Source organism: Pelmatolapia mariae, linkage group LG10_11, assembly GCF_036321145.2.
Source record: "Pelmatolapia mariae isolate MD_Pm_ZW linkage group LG10_11, Pm_UMD_F_2, whole genome shotgun sequence".
In the NCBI taxonomy this organism is placed as follows: Eukaryota; Metazoa; Chordata; class Actinopteri; order Cichliformes; family Cichlidae; genus Pelmatolapia; species Pelmatolapia mariae.
In genome coordinates this window covers 36,045,492-36,062,678 of record NC_086236.1, presented here as the reverse complement: position 1 = coordinate 36,062,678, position 17,187 = coordinate 36,045,492, and positions in this window count along the sequence as shown.

Genomic DNA, 17,187 nt, shown 5'->3' with positions numbered 1-17,187 from the left:
CAAAATCAGGGGAAGTGTACACACACACACCACCTACCTACTTGTGGGCTCTTCCTTGTTTTTCCCCTCGTCTAGCTCAGCACAGCTCCTCCCTCTGTTCAGGTGAAAAGGAGGGGCTGGGCTTGTGTGTGACATCATACCCTGGTTTTGAAACACAGAGCAGAGATGGAAAAGTTCACTGGAGGAACTTGACAAGCCACACCACACTGCCACCGAAAGGCTTTACACGTGTGCTTTCCAAATGTCCTAAAGTCCCACGCTGTCTCATGTATGCTCCAAGAAAGCAGGAGAACAGTCTCTGCAACAAAGCCATGAAGTCAGGAAGTCATTTCATAAACACACCTTTGTCCCACCGTGGTCCATTTTACTGCTAAAGCCGCCTGAGGTACAATTTGTTTCAACAACAGGTAGGTTATGTGATATTGACCCAGCGGTTATAGAATGTGTGGACTCATCGTTTGCTCAGCTGAGGGAACAATGTGTTCAGTTACAGCTGAGGTAAGTTACTACCAGTGACAAAGATCTGTGTTATTTAATATATTCCATTTCCATGCAGGCCTTTAATGTCTCCACATTCTCTGCTACTTCATACATATGCTTTCAATAATTCATATGTTCATTAAATGCCTTCTGCAGATACACCGCATCGATCTAAGGACGCACGCACACAGGAGTTTTGTTTCATATCTGTTGTGTGCTTAAATTAAAATTGTATTCATTTTTGTTGCCAGTTAATGAGTGTGACACTTTTTCCTGTGTGCACCTGTCCTACAGGTGTGTGTTGGATTTGATACTTTTTAAGTTCAAGGTCAGAAATAAAATATCAGCTGTGGAGCTGATAGAGCTACAGCATATCTATTCAAGGACACCTCTTGCACGCAGGAACCTGCTGGTAAATTATTTATTTTTGTGCTATCATAAAAAGAAGAGTAGCCTGTTATCTCTGACTGCTCTGTTTTAAAAATGTTCTTACATATCGTACTTTAGACTGACTTTGGTCTTTTGAAATCATGGAATTATTTTCTGTGAGGTTGGTTCAGGGAAACATTTTGCCTCAAATCCCAAACACCGGATTATAACGTCTCTCGGATTAAGACCTTTTTGCCCTCGTCCCCATTCTCTGTCCTCCCACCTCTCACAGCAGACGAGTGTCGTTCCTTAGGCTCATTCTGCAGAATGACTCTTCCTGTTTAAAGGGAGCTCTTCCTTACCGCTGTCACCAAGTGCATCCTCATAGGTGACATCTGATTGCTCTCTCTCTCTGATATAGTAGCTTCTGTACTTTACTATATAGAGCACCTTGAGGCAACTGTTGTTGTGGAAAACTAAACAGAATAAACATAACGAGCCCCTTCCTCAAATTATTACCTAAACTGTTAGATAATAAACATGATTAAGCTCTCAGGCAGCCTCACAGAGTGGACAGAAGATGCATGGATGCAGCAGACACAATTTTCCTAAAACATATATTGAATTCATGACAGCGTAACAAAATGAAGACTATTTCAGCCACTTCAGTTTTGTCACGTAAGTCTACCTCTGATAGACCTCAGCACTGCAATATTTTCAGACCCAGGGTCCTGCCAAATAATTATGTGTGAGCTAGGTTAAACTGGAGCCTGACACATACGCCTTTAACACGTTGTTAAATATGAAAATGATCGTTGTAGTTGAACTATTCCAAAATTCCCTCTCTTGGACTTTACCAAAACAGTGTTCTTCCGGTGTTCTTCGGCTTGTGTGGGCAACCGTACGCGACTGTAAAAGCATGATTTCTCCAAACGTGTGAATTTGTTCTGTGTTGCCGTTTGCTATTAGTGTCTGACAAACCAACCTCTCCGTTTACCTCTGCTTAAGATGTGATATCACCTTACCCCTCCCTGCACCCCAGAGTTCATGAGAAAACTGGAATGACCAGGTAGGAGGTATAAATATGTCATCTGGGAGGCTGTTGGGACAATAAGCAGATCTTAGTGGTATGTGAGGAGCCAGGCGGCCTGCTGGCTCCCATCACTGCAGCAGTTATCAGTGTTCAGCTCCCTGAGGCTACAGCTCTGCAGAAAGACCGGGGCAGCAGTTACTGTAGAAGGGGAAAGCTGCAGGGCCTTTTGAGTGCGTATGCACTCTCTCTTGGTCTTTAGAATCAAAGAAGAACATGTATGAAATGGTATTAAACGTGCTCTTTTTACCTGCTTTTATTTATCTGAGTAAAACCAAACCAATCAGGACCGTCTACTGTTAATTACAAACACAACTAAGCCTAAACGATCTGCAACAGGGAGCGCGAGGTAGCGCCAATAGTGTAGAAATATAAATGATTGTCTAATTGATATTAAAACATATTAATGACTGCAGTCTTATGGTTTAAGAATGCCACAGAGGAAGTGTCAGCCTGTGACAGCCTGTGTGTGTGTGTTGGCATCGTGTTTGCTTCTGACATCTTTCCAGTATGTTTTATTCTTCCCATCATGCACTTTGTCCCCTCGGGCAGTTCCTTAAGGCAAGTGCGTGGGCACACATATTACCATAAATGCAGAAGGTGGTGGCGTGTTTATGAATGTTTTAATGAGTGAACACAATGGGTGCAAGGAATTCAAAGCCGTGAGTGGAAAATCAACATCAAACAGTTGTCAGTGAAACTTTATCGCCATCTACTGGAGGTAGTTTCATATTAACCCATTAAGTTTGGGGATGAGATATGAGACCTCATGTAAATAGAAGAAAACAATAGAAAGCAAAGCTGATTCGACCTTTCTAAATACTAGAGAATCTGGGGTGTTTAATCATTGCTTGCACTTTTTTTTCTAGAAGCAGGTCAATAATCCTGTACCCACATCAGCCATGTTTAAACAACATTAAACATCTGTGTGCTCATGATCCAGGTTTATTAAAGTTTACATACTATAGCCTGTAATTTATAACCTTCCCCTCTAACCCTCATCCAACCAATCACACACACACATTCACACACGTGCTTCCTTCTGTATCTAAACATCTTGTCTAACAACCACATGAAACTCGTACTCTTGAGTGTGAGTGGAATCGGGGCTAATTCACGGTTCAGTATCTTGCCCAAGGATACTTCGACGTGCAGACTGGAAGAGCCAGGGATCAAACCGCCAACTTTCCGACTGGACTGCTCCACCTCCCGAGACACAGCCACCCAGCGTGTAGGCCTTTTTTAGAAATTCGGAAAAGTAGAATGGAAGGAGAGTCTGCTGACAGACATGCTCTTTTAAGATTAAGCTTTTAGCTTTTCTTTTGATAAAGCTTGTAGTTAGGGCTGGTTCCATAAGCCACTCTGCATGTCATTAGCCTTTGTCTCCTGTAGTTTGTGTTTTGTCCTGTTTGTGGTCTCTACACTCCTCTCAGTCTCAGACGGCTGACTCTCCTCAGATTGTTTCTTAGACTGAGAGGCTGGAAAGTGTGTAAACACTGAGCCAGTAACATGAGTGAGTGCTTGATTAATCTACTAACTACTGACAAAACAATCATATTCCACTGACTCCCAGTTTCTAAATAACAGTGAGTTAGTCTGTAAATCAAGAGTCAGAAAAGCTAAAACTAACCTGACTAACCCTTAACATAAGACTGAGTGTGGTATTTCTTTTAAAAAGAACATTTAAACTTAACATAGTATAGTTCTGTAACACATAATTCTGTAACTCGTATAAGTAACATGGATATCACCGGGTGTTCCCAGGAAGTTGATTCTGTTGTATATTCAGCAGGAGAAATGTTTCGTCACTTATCCAAGTGACTTCTTCAGCCTCTCCAGTATTAAAAACAGTACATTTGCCTAATGATTGAAACTAGCACCACTGACTAACAATGGGCCTCGAGGTCAGTTTCATGACAAGATATAAATTGATGTAAATTGTCATGACAATTGATCAATGGCTGCAATCACAGCATTGCAAGATGATGAAAGATGTCTCCTTAGGTCCCCTCCTCGGTTCAGAGATGCTCGTTCACTTTTTGTGTACTTGTCTCCTTGACTCTCCCGAAACTAAAAACACAAATATTCTCAATAAGTAACTTTATTTACCAATTAGCTAATATCTTTGTCATGATATGCTAACTCGTAATCACTTCATAGAGTGTAAGCTAACCTTTGCCAGTGTTGCCAACTCCTCAGTAAGGAAAATCGCTATTGGTTGTCCTAAAAGTCGCTAGAAGTCGCTAAATGACGTCATCACCTAATTTGCATAATTGGTCATGCTAATATAATTGTAACCTATGTTGTTGGAGAGAGAAATAACATCGTGGAAGAGACATAAAGTGAGTAAAAAACGTCCTAAATGCATTTAGAGTTTATTTAGAACTACAAATTAAATTTCTTTTAGCAATTATTGTTTTTTTTAATGTCACAATTCCAACCCTGCTCCTTTACCCGGGCATGGACCGGCAAAGGTGACCCGAAATAGGCACTCTGGTGGAGTTACTTTGTGTGTGTGTGTTTATAAGTAGTTTTAAACCTTGTGATCCACAAAACAGCATAAGAGTAAAAGAGTAAAAGAAGAACTGACTGCGTTACAGCACCCGCTGCTTGTTGAGAGTAAAAGCGATACGCGCTTTCACGTCTTTTTTAGCGACTTTTTTTTTTTTAGAAAAGAAGTCGTTAGGGGGTCTGAAAACTCGCTAAATATAGCGACAAAGTCGCTAAGTTGGCAACACTGACCTTTGCACACTAACTTTAAGCTAGCGCCACAAAGATCAATAAAACAACAGCACTCCTGTTGTTCTAACAATCACTGTTTAAATTATATCGATTTAAATGGTCTTACCTTCAAAAACTGCCTTAACTGGCAGAAGTCGGTTTAGTGTGAAGTGAGCTTTATTGGTTCCCCTTGAACCAGATCTGGAGCATTCGTGTATTCCTGGGTTTGATAATAAGTACTTATCATGATCAAGCTGACTGTTCTCATCAGGCCAAAACCACTTTCAGACTACCAGAAATGTCCTGGTGTTTCCAGTACAGTAGGCTACACCGCTGCATGGAGGCTTTGTCCTCAAGAGAAGGGCAATTTTGCTCTAATTTATTTTAATCCTAAAGAATTTGGCTTAGTGTGATTTAAAGAAAAGAAACAGCATCCTCAAAGAAATGTTGAAGCTGAACCGTGTAACTGTTAATCTCTCACTCAAGAAAAAGTTTTACGGTCTCTTAGCAGCAAATAACGTAATGCTTTGCAGAGGATGTAGAAGGTAAATAAATGATGAGCCATTGTCAGTGCAATATTAACGGTGCAGGCCTGCAGAGGGCCAGGAGTGACAAAATGAATTAAATAAATGAATAATTTATTAAATGTTTCAAATGAAATGAATGGGCATTTAATTAATTATCAAGTCACACTAAATGCAAATAAGAAAAAATACTATGTGAAGGTAAAAATATTGCTTGGTGATTGTTGACATGCGACAGCACAGAGCCCAGCCTCGGCTCCTGATGCTGGGATGGAGGCTGCCGATCCGGAGCCGAGTTCTGGCATCCTCTCCTCACACTACAGCTCTCACAGGGCTCCTCACAAACCGAAAGCATCTTGAGCAGCGAGGACAAACTTGACTTCATGTGTAGTTAGGTGTAAGCAGAAATGTGTCGATTGCCTGCAGCTTCACACATATTCAGATGCAGATATTTGTTCCTAGACGACATTTTTAAAAAGTCGTTACTTATGGCCCTTGAACAGAAAGTAATCCAAGTTTGAAGTCAGTTTAGTTGTTGCTTAAAATGTCTTTTGAATCTTAAGAAGAAGGAAGATAACAGGCTGCATTTTCCTGCTGTCATGCCTTCTTTCATTTTAGTAAACACAACACAACACAACACAACACAAACACACAAGTCTAAAGAATCATGTCTGTGAGGCACCAGTGAACAACCAAAGGCACTGGGTTGGAGTGATTTTGATGGAAACATTACATTTTCTGCAGGTAATAAAAGACAAAGTGGCTGAGCTGATGGTTGATACAGTATTATCAGTCGTGTGATGAAATATTTAAATGATAGTCTTTTGCTGCAACCACCAGTTGCTCAGCAATGTAACGCACGCACACACACACACACACACACACACACACACACACACACACACACACACACATGTCTGGTTTGCTATCCTCGTGGGGACATCCCATTGACATAATGCTTTCCCTAGCCCCTTACCCTAACCCTAACCATTAAAAATGAATGCCTAACCCTAACCCTTACCCTAAACCTAACCATAACCTAATTGTAACCCTGACAGTAAAACCGCATTTTGAGTGTGAAAATTGCTTTCAACCCCGAGGGGACCTGGATTTTGGTCCCCACGGTGCAGAAAGTCCCCACCAGGATAGTAAAAGTCAGATTTTGGTCCCCACCAGGATAGTACGAACCCGTACACACACACACACACACACACACACACACACACACACACACACGGCGGATTGTTTAATGCTTGCAGCTGAGCTGTATTTACTAAAAATCTGAGCGTTAACAAGCTTGTGTTGCTCAGCCTTTAATTGAGTTCTAAAACTCCACAGGTACAGGTTTAGGTTAGCACAGAGCCTGATGCATCAGCAGAAACCTGAGGAAGCGGCGCGCCAAGCCCAGGAGCCACGGGCACGTCACCATGACGAGGATCTTGACGGCATGTTGAAGAGGAAAGAAAAGAAGATCTATGGCTGCAATGCTCAGGCGTACAAAGCACCGTGGCACAAAAACACAAAGTATTTAACATTATATGTTTTATTTATGACTATTTTATTTCAGCAGGTAAATCATTCTAAGAAGCTTTTCAGTGCAGCTGCAGCTCCATGAGAGGACTACAGCAGCAGTTTGGCTTTTGCTGTTTGTATTTGTGGAAATGAGCTTCCTCCGAAGGGTGGCTGGCCTCTCCCTTAGAGATAGGGTGAGAAGTTCGGCCATTCGGGAGGGGCTCAGAGTAGAGTCGCTGCTCCTCCACATCGACCCAGGACACGCTGGAGAGATTATATCTCTCGGCTGGCCTGGGAACGCCTTGGTGTTCCCCCGGATAAGCTGGAGGAGGTGGCTGGGGAGGGGGAGGTCTGGGCTTCTCTGCTTGGGCTGCTGCCCCCATGACCCGGCCCCGGATAAGTGGAAGAAAATGGATGGATGGATGTTTGTATTTGTATGTTTTGTTGTGTAGAGAAACGTCCATATAAAGGCCCTGCTCCACCTCCAAACAGGTTCAATATTCCACCCGGGACACAGCTGACAGAGTTTGTGCATCAGTGATAGAAGAAAACTACTGAGGACAGATTTACAGTTTAACATTGAATGTGTTTAATATACACATCAGTTTGTCATTCATTCTATTCAAACACACTTTGTGCCATTAACTGTAAAGCACTTGTGATCATATTTTTGCACGTCTACATCAAATTGGCCACTTTGTTGGCTTGTTCTTTATGTAGACTTTATTTGTCATTGTGCAGTTTCTTGCACAGCAAAATTGGGTAGCTGTACCACAAAGGTGCAAAAACTAAAGCAAATTCGTCCACTTGGACCTTACACAGAGCTTCTGTCCGATTTCTCAGACTTTTTATGAGCTCAGATAAAATAATTATTGTGGGTGATTTTAACATCCATGTAGATGCTAAAAATGGCAGCCTCAGCACGGCATTTAATCTGTTGGAATTTTTTATATTGTCATTTGTGCTTAGGAACATATAATCATTTATCCTTAGAAATACATAATCATTTGTATGCTGATAAAGTATCTTATCCTTATTAGGTCTGATAAAAGTCTGTTTGCACTTGTGTACCATGAGATGAGAGGAAGTAGCCTCGACGTTATAATTTCCATTATAGCTTTAGAAACCAGACTGTCCTGTTCTGTTTTCTTAAAAGTGCCAGAGTTCACACCTTTAAATGTGCATTTGAGATATGACCTATTGCAAGAACCTGTTTTTATAGTTTAGCAAGACGCTTACTTCTGCTTTTCTGCATACAGTTTAAGTTCATTGAAAGGTCATACGTCTATGTATAGTACGGCTGGAAGCACACACACACACACACACACACACACACACCCACACACACAGAATACAGACACTGATGTTGTTCAGATATGCCTGTTTAAGAATGTCACGTGTATTTGTAATTGCATATTCATGAATGATTGCTTGCTGACAGTAAAAAGGGCTGTAGCGAAGGAATCAGTTGAAGTTGGCTAAGGACAGGTGAAGGCCTGGGCTGACTTCCCTCGCGAGCCACAAAGACAAAGAGCTCTGCCTTGTCTTGTTTTGTCGTGCAGTTATTGAGTGTCTCGTGTTCCAGCGGGGTTTGTGCCTAGATAAATCCAACAATCTGTTATTAGACTCAACTGGCTCCTCTCAAAATGTAAAAGAACCAACCCAGCGCTTTAATCACACTCTAGATCTTGTTTTAACATATGGCATGGCTATTAATATATTAAAAGATTGAACTTAATACCAATGCTAAATTTCGCGTCACGTATTGATACAGTCAAAATGAAGGTTTTGCCTAGGATGCTTTATTTGTTCCAAACACTGCCAGTTGAAATAACCGATAAACAATTTCAGGAGGGGGACAAACTAATTTCCAGGTTCATATGGCAGGGAAAAGACCACGAATTAAATACCAAACTATGCAGCTGGCTATGGATAAAGGCGGGTTGGCGTTGCAATTCAGGCAAGCTTAGGGGACGTGACACTTATTAAAAAACAAATTAATCAAGGAAACCAATGGATTAACCTGGCTTTAAAACTCTGGTTACAGTTTCTTAATAAGAATGATTGGAATGAAGAGGCCAGGATCTTAAGATGGTGCGCTTATGATCTTGATTTTTTACCCAATAAGTTAGATGTGAGATACAAAAACTGGGCAGGACAAGGCTTAACAGCATACTGTATGTTTTATGATAAGGGAACTCTTAGGGACTTCCAGTCAATAAAAGATCAATACCAATTAAGCAAGACTGATTTTTTCAGGTTTCTCCAAATCCTGCATCATTTACACAACTTTATACCCAAGAGAACAAATCTTTTCTCTCTTCCTGTTCTGAATATATTTGTTATAAATATATTATAATATATATATAATATTCTAATAATATATTATAAAATAATTTCCCCTAGGGATCAATAAAGTATTCTGATTCTGATTCTGATTAAGGCATACCATGTGGATCCTGGTCTCAAAGTGATTTCTAGACTGTACAAGGGTTTACAGGAGTTTAGGAATTTGAATACAATTTACATCAAACAAAAATGGGAAAGGGAAACAAATATGGTAATCTCAAATGACATTTGGTATCAGCAATGTGCTTTATAGTGGAGAATCTCTAGCTCTAATATATGGAGATGTTTTGGCTGGAAGAGTCTTTGCCGATTTTTTATTACACCTGCACAAAGTAAACATTTTTCCAACTCCTGCAGCTGGAGAAACTGTGGGGCCCAAGGAGTAAAGCACCTCCCCTTGTTTTGGTCCTGTCCATTGATAAACACTTTTTGGGTTTCGATTCATTCTGAGTTACAGACTATTCTTAGTATGCAACTTCCCTTTAATTGGGATGAACTCTTGTTTGGATGTTTATACTCAGTATTGTGGATAAAGTGATCAAGCTGTTATATGGCATTTTGAGTGTGGCTGCCCGAAAGACTATTTTGATGAGATTTGGGACAAATGGAAACATTACCTTTTTGCTCTCACAGTGGAGGAATAACACACCGTTGGTAAGCACACACAGAAATTGGCAACTAAAAAATCTTTATTTATATAGCGCCAAATCACAACAACAGTCACCTCAAGGCGCTTTATATTGTACAGTAGATCCTACAATAATAAGATAAGATAAGATAAGATAACCTTTATTAGTCCCACATGTGGGAAATTTGTTTTGTCACAGCAGGAAGTGGACAGTGCAAAAGTTATGAAGCAAAAATTAGAATAAAATAAAATAAGAATAAATACAGTATACAACTGTACAGAATAGAATAAAATAAAATACTATATACAGTAGAATAAAATAGAATAAAATATGCAATAAGATAAAAATAGAATACAAGTGCTATATACAACTCAGTAAAAATACAACGATACCAGAAAAGATTATTGCACATGTGTGAATGTGTGTGTTGATCAGTTGGAGTCTTTGTTGTGCAGTCTGACAGCAGTGGGGAGGAAAGACCTGCGAAATCTCTCCGTCCCACACCGTGGGTGCCGCAGTCTCCCACTGAAGGAGCTGCTCAGTGCTGTCACAGTCTCATGCATGGGGTGGGAGATGTTGTCCAACAGGGATGACAGCTTAGCCACCATTCTCCTGTCACTCACAACCTCCACTGGGTCCAGAGGGCATCCTAGAACAGAGCTGGCCCTGCAGATCAGCCTGTTCAGTCTCTTCCTGTCCCCAGCAGAGATGCTGCCGCCCCAGCAGACCACACCATAAAAGATGGCTGAGGCCACCACAGAATCATAGAAGGTCTTCAGGAGTCGGCCCTCCACTCCAAAAGACCTGAGTCTCCGCAGCAGGTACAGCCTGCTCTGCCCTTTCCTGTAGAGGGCGTCTGAGTTATGAGTCCAGTCCAGTTTGTTGTTCAGATGAACACCAAGGTACCTGTAGCTGTCCACAGCCTCAATGTCCATACCTTGGATGTTCAGTGGTTGCAGTGGAGGATGTTTGTGCCTGCGGAAGTCTACCACCAGCTCCTTTGTTTTACTGGCATTGATCTGGAGGTAGTTCAGCTGGCACCAGTCCACAAAGTCCTGAGTCAGTCCTCTGTACTCCTTGTCGTCCCCGTCAGTGATGAGGCCGACTATAGCAGAGTCATCAGAGAACTTCTGCAGGAAGCACTGGGTGGAGTTGTGGGAGAAGTCTGCAGTGTAGATGGTGAAGAGGAACGGAGCCAGAACCGTTCCCTGTGGGGCCCCCGTACTGCAGACGACCCTGTCCGACACACAGCCCTGAGTCCTCACATACTGTGGTCGGTCGGTGAGGTAGTCCAGAATCCAGGTAGTGAGGTGATGGTCCACTCCAGAGTTCTCCAGCTTGTCCTTCAGAACCGAGGGAAGAATAGTGTTGAAGGCACTGGAGAAATCAAAGAACATGATTCTCACAGTGCTCCCAGCGGTCTCCAGGTGAGCGAGGGAGCGATGTAGGAGGTGAATGACGGCATCATCCGCTCCAATGCCAGGCTGGTAGGCAAACTGAAGTGGATCCAGTGATGAGCTCACAAGGCGCCGAAGCTGAGCCAGGACCAGCCGCTCCAGGGTCTTCATCAGGTGGGATGTCAGAGCCACCGGCCTGTAGCTGTTGAGGTCCTTGGGGCGTGAAGTCTTTGGCACTGGTACAACACAGGAGGTTTTCCAGAGCTGTGGGACTCTTCCCAGCCTCAGGCTCAGGTTGAAGAGGTGCTCCATCACACCACACAGTTGGTCTGCGCAGGACCTGACGACCCTCGAGCTGATGCCATCTGGACCCGCTGCCTTCTTGGCTTTAATCCTCCTCAGTTCCCTCCTAACCTGGGTGGTTGAGAGAGACAGGCTGGAGCCTTGTGTTGATTGTGTATTGGATGCTGTTGTTGGGGGTGGGGAGGAGTGAGCAGGGTGAATAGAGGAGGTGTGAAGTGTCTGAGGTGTCAGAGGTGGAACAGCAGCAGTGGGGGTGGGTGAGTCTGCAGCCGATGTTGAAGACTGCCTCATGGCTGAATCAAATCTGTTGAAGAAATGATTCAGTTCATTTGCCCACCTCACATCCCTCCCAGGCAGAGAGTTCTGATGTTTGTGGCCTGAGATGGTTCTGAGGCCTCTCCAGACTTCACCAACGTTATTTTGCTGAAGCTGGTTCTCCATCTTCTGCCTGTAGCTGTCCTTCCCATTCCTTATCAGTCCCCTCAGCTCTCTCTGCACCCTTTTCAACTCCTCTTTGTCTTTGGATTTGAAGGCCCTCCTCTTCTGCTTGAGGACGGCTTTAATTTCTGGGGTAATCCAAGGTTTGTTGTTGGAGAAACACCGTACAGTCCTGGTAGGTACGGTGTTATCCACACAGAAATTAATATAGTCAGTAATACATGTAGTAAGGCTGTCGATGTCCTCTCCGTGGTCGTCACAGATCACCTCCCACACAGTCGACTCAAAACAGTCCTTAAGAGCCTCCTCGCTCTCCTCCGACCATCTCTGTACTGTGCGGGTGGCTGGTGGCTCCCTGCGCACTAAGGGCTCATACACAGGGACAAGGTGCACCAGGTTATGATCAGATCTGCCCAGGGGAGGGAGAGATGATGAACTGTATGCCTCTTCTGCATTGGCATACAGTAAGTCCAGTGTTTTATTGTCTCTGGTTGGGCAGGTCACATACTGGGTGAAGGTGGGCAGTGTGGAGTCCAGTGAGGCATGATTGAAGTCCCCTGATATTATGAGGAGGGCTCTCGGAGATTGTGTTTGCAGTCTGCTGACCACTGAGTGGAGAGTGTCACAGGCTGCATCCGCGTTGGCCGAGGGGGGGACATACGCTGTTATCGCGATAACATGCGAGAATTCCCGGGGCAGGTAGTACGGACGCATGCTAACGGCTAACAGCTCAATGTCTCTGCTGCAGAGTTGTTCTTTCACAGTGATGTGCCCAGGGTTACACCATCTGTCATTCACAAACACTGCCAGTCCCCCTCCTTTCCTCTTACCGCTCTCTCTCGTCCTGTCCGCTCGCAGCAGCTGGAATCCCGGTAGTGTCACGCTCGTGTCCGGAGTTAGCGGTGTTAGCCACGACTCCGTTAGCATCATGATGCTACATTGCCGGTACTCCCTCTGTGACCAGGTTAGCGACGTGAGCTCATCCAATTTATTGTGCAAAGAACGTACATTTCCAATAATTACAGAAGGAAGAGATGGTCGATAACGTCTCCTTCTCGGCCGACGGCGCTCCTTCCCAGCACGACACCCCCGTCTTTTCCTCCTCAGCTCACTGGGAATGTCAGGTCTGTCCGCCGGCAGTACCGCTGCGGGACGCAGCGCTAACAGCTGATCCTTACTGTAAACAAAGGATCCCTGCTCTGGGTCCCCAGACACGGGTGAAAAAAGTAGAAAAAAACTAAGAAAAACGACCAGAACTAGCACAAAACGGTAGAACATGGTTACAGAGTCTAATTACTAATACGTTAGTTATAGAAAAATTACGAGAAGAAAAGATAAGAAAGAAAGAAACTCAGAATGAGCAGAGCTGCTGTAACAGGCTGCCGCACACGGGGGGCGCCGGAAGTAGACTGTAATAGATACAGAGAAAACCCAACAGTCATATGACCCCCCTATGAGCAAGCACTTTGGCAACAGTGGGAAGGAAAAACTCCCTTTTAACAGGAAGAAACCTCCAGCAGAACCAGGCTCAGGGAGGGGCGGGGCCATCTGCTGCGACCGGTTGGGGTGAGAGAAGGAAGAGAGATAAAAGACATGCTGTGGAAGAGAGACAGAGATTAATAACAAGTATGATTCAATGCAGAGAGGTCTATTAACACTGAGTGAGTGAAAAAGGTGACTGAAAAGGAAAATCATGGGAGTCCCCTGGCAGCCTAAGCCTATTGCAGCATAACTAAGGGAGGATTCAGGGTCACCTGATCCAGCCCTAACTATATGCTTTAGCAAAGATGAAAGGTTTAAGCCTAATCTAAAAAGTAGAGATAGTGTCTGTCTCCTGAATCCAAACTGAAAGCTGGTTCCATCCCACAAGCAGATGCAAAACTAAGATGTCGCTTTCATCCTCCTGTTCCTGTAAAAAAACATACATACATCCACCCTTTTGTTGCTGTCTGGGTGGAGGTGCAATCTTGAATCTTCAGTGTCAAGTCATCAAGTCAGTCAAACATTTGTCAGTCCAGTCAGTCCTCCATGTATATTGCTGAAAGCAGAACTTCTCGTGTCGCATTAAGTTCATTTAGACTGGATTACCTCATTGAATCCTTCAGACAGGGACTTGCTATCTAATTGCATCCCAAATAAGTGGCTTTCTCCAGAGCCAGTTTTAATGTGGAGAAGCTCACTTGCAATCGTTCCTGACAAAATGTTGTGTAGCGCTTTCAGTTCCAATCATGCAGGCCTGCTCAAACGAGAGAGATTTTCAAACAAAACTCTCAGTGCACTGTGAAAGTAAAAAATAAGAAAGCCTAGTTAAGTCATGTCTAAGCATGCTCTTCATCTTAGAAGGGTAAATCATACCAAAACTAATTAACAGGTTCAACTTGGTACCAAAAGAAATGCATCAGCCAATTAAATCCCCCAAACCTAACCCCCATCTCCATTTAAGGTAGTGTCCGTGTGCCTGAAACACATCACCAATTACAAAGGCAACGGGACAAATACAGAAAATGTGGACTTATGTACTGCTTCAGGGCACTTCTGTCTTTGGCTGCTACCATGCTTCCTCTCCCTCTGCCTTCCTCCAGGTTACAGGCTGCCTCAGTGGAGCTGGAGACCGCAGTTTCTTCTTCTTCAACATCATCAACACTGCACATGGAAGAAGTTATCCATTGTGTTCTGTCCATCACAAGAGTGATATAACAATAATAATAGTGATGCATATTTGCAGATGATTTGTTCCTGCATTTCTCTAATTCAAACAAACAATATTAATGAATATATGCATACATTTGATGGCAAAGATCTATCCCTTCAATGAAGTTGGCACAACCCAGACCAGATGAGTGGACCAAACCTCCATCTTCAACTGGTGCTGTAATGAGGTCCAAAGCCTTGTGCAAGGTGTACTGTTTGGCAGATCTGGGTTTTTGTGCAATCATCAGGTGATGTTTCAGTGAATTTCTTCTCTCATCTTTTGTTTTTCCTCCTTTCTTTTCTCTTCTTCGTCTTTCTTTCTTTGAGTGTCTGTTTGCTTTGAGGTTTTTCACTTTTTCCTTCGGAGCATTTGTTTCCTGACTTTGTTCCTGCTGCTTTTAGTGGATGCAAGCTCCCCTGTAGAAAGAAACACAATGCATATTATATTCTAACAAACAGTGAATCACTCTGAAACAAGTTATTAGGACCATAAGTGACATCACTGTAAGGTATAATGATCAGTCAAGGCAGCATACCTGCAGCTGGTTGCTGATGAGTTTGAGCCTCTATGAGCAAGCATTTGGTGACAGCAGGAAGGAAAAAGGGAGGAAGACGAGCAAACCATATTAATGATGATAGGAAGGCCCCAACCCCGCCTTCCTAATGTGGGAGCCAACCAATAGGACCACTCCCTCCATAACTGCGACCAGTAAGAGCACGATCATCACCACCTAACAAGGTACCAGTGGTATGAAACACACACTTGTTGTATTCCACTTGTATGCACAATCATAGTGGGTCACAGGCTGAACAGATATCCACAGGTGGTACGTGGCAGTCAGGTGAACAGGTCGCTGGTGGCAGGAAACTAAGTCAGTGCGTCAGAGGGGGGAAAGCCGAGATTCAGTTTGTTAGGATGGGGGACAGTGGGTTTGCAGGATGGGTGCAACACTGAGTGTCCAGGGACAAAATTCAGTGTTTGGATCATTTTCTGGGTCTCCCATCTTCCTCTTCATCATTCTCCTCCAACCTTGGCTAACTAAGAAAACTAAGTCAGTGCGTCAGAGGGGGGAAAGCCGAGATTCAGTTTGTTAGGATGGGGGACAGTGGGTTTGCAGGATGGGTGCAACACTGAGTGTCCAGGAGCAAAATTCAGTGTTTGGATCATTTTCTGGGTCTCCCATCTTCCTCTTCATCATCCTCCTCCACCCTTGGCTCCATCATCATCATTGTCGTTGTCATCAGTGTCACTGTAATTGGTGTCACTGTCAGGACCACTCTCAGGGACACTGTCAGTGTCACTGTCAGCCTGCTCGTTATCCCAGAACCACCTCATTTCTTCAGCTATGGGATCTTCTGCTTGCTGGGCCGCGTTCATTTCCATTTCTCCTGCTGGGATCTTTGCTCTGTTATTGACCCAGGGTCCTTCTACTTGAGGAGGATTTATTTCTGTGCCTGCTGCTGGAACAGCAGCCTGTTCCTCATCAGCCTCATCATTCTGAAGATTGTCCTCCTCCTCATCATCTTGTTGCAGTTGATTAATAACTTGATCCATAATACGAAGGTTTTCTTCAGTTAAGAGGCTGCACAACAGACCGATCTCAAGCCAGTGGACCATCGGGTGAATTGCTTCAAAATCTTCATGTTTGAGCAGTGCCAAAACCAGTTCATCGACTGCTACCCCTACAACAACAAACAGAGAAATATATTATTATTATCATTCATATGATGCCAAAGCTGTCCACAAATTCCAGTTTGTGTAAGATAACTACACAGGGAACATAGAAACAATATTAATGAATATATGCATACATTTGATGGCAAAGATCTATCCCTTCAATGAAGTTGGCACAACCCAGACCAGATGAGTGGACCAAACCTCCATCTTCAACTGGTGCTGTAATGAGGTCCAAAGCCTTGTGCAAGGTGTACTGTTTGGCAGATCTGGGTTTTTGTGCAATCATCAGGTGATGTTTCAGTGAATTTCTTCTCTCATCTTTTGTTTTTCCTCCTTTCTTTTCTCTTCTTCATTTCCTTTCTTTGAGTGTCTGTTTGCTTTGAGGTTTTTCACTTTTTCCTTCGGAGCATTTGTTTCCTGACTTTGTTCCTGCTGCTTTTAGTGGATGCAAGCTCCCCTGTAGAAAGAAACACAATGCATATTATATTCTAACAAACAGTGAATCACTCTGAAACAAGTTATTAGGACCATAAGTGACATCACTGTAAGGTATAATGATCAGTCAAGGCAGCATACCTGCAGCTGGTTGCTGATGAGTTTGAGCCTCTATGAGCAAGCATTTGGTGACAGCAGGAAGGAAAAAGGGAGGAAGACGAGCAAACCATATTAATGATGATAGGAAGGCCCCAACCCCGCCTTCCTAATGTGGGAGCCAACCAATAGGACCACTCCCTCCATAACTGCGACCAGTAAGAGCACGATCATCACCACCTAACAAGGTACCAGTGGTATGAAACACACACTTGTTGTATTCCACTTGTATGCACAATCATAGTGGGTCACAGGCTGAACAGATATCCACAGGTGGTACGTGGCAGTCAGGTGAACAGGTCGCTGGTGGCAGGAAACTAAGTCAGTGCGTCAGAGGGGGGAAAGCCGAGATTCAGTTTGTTAGGATGGGGGACAGTGGGTTTGGAGGATGGGTGCAACACTGAGTGTCCAGGAG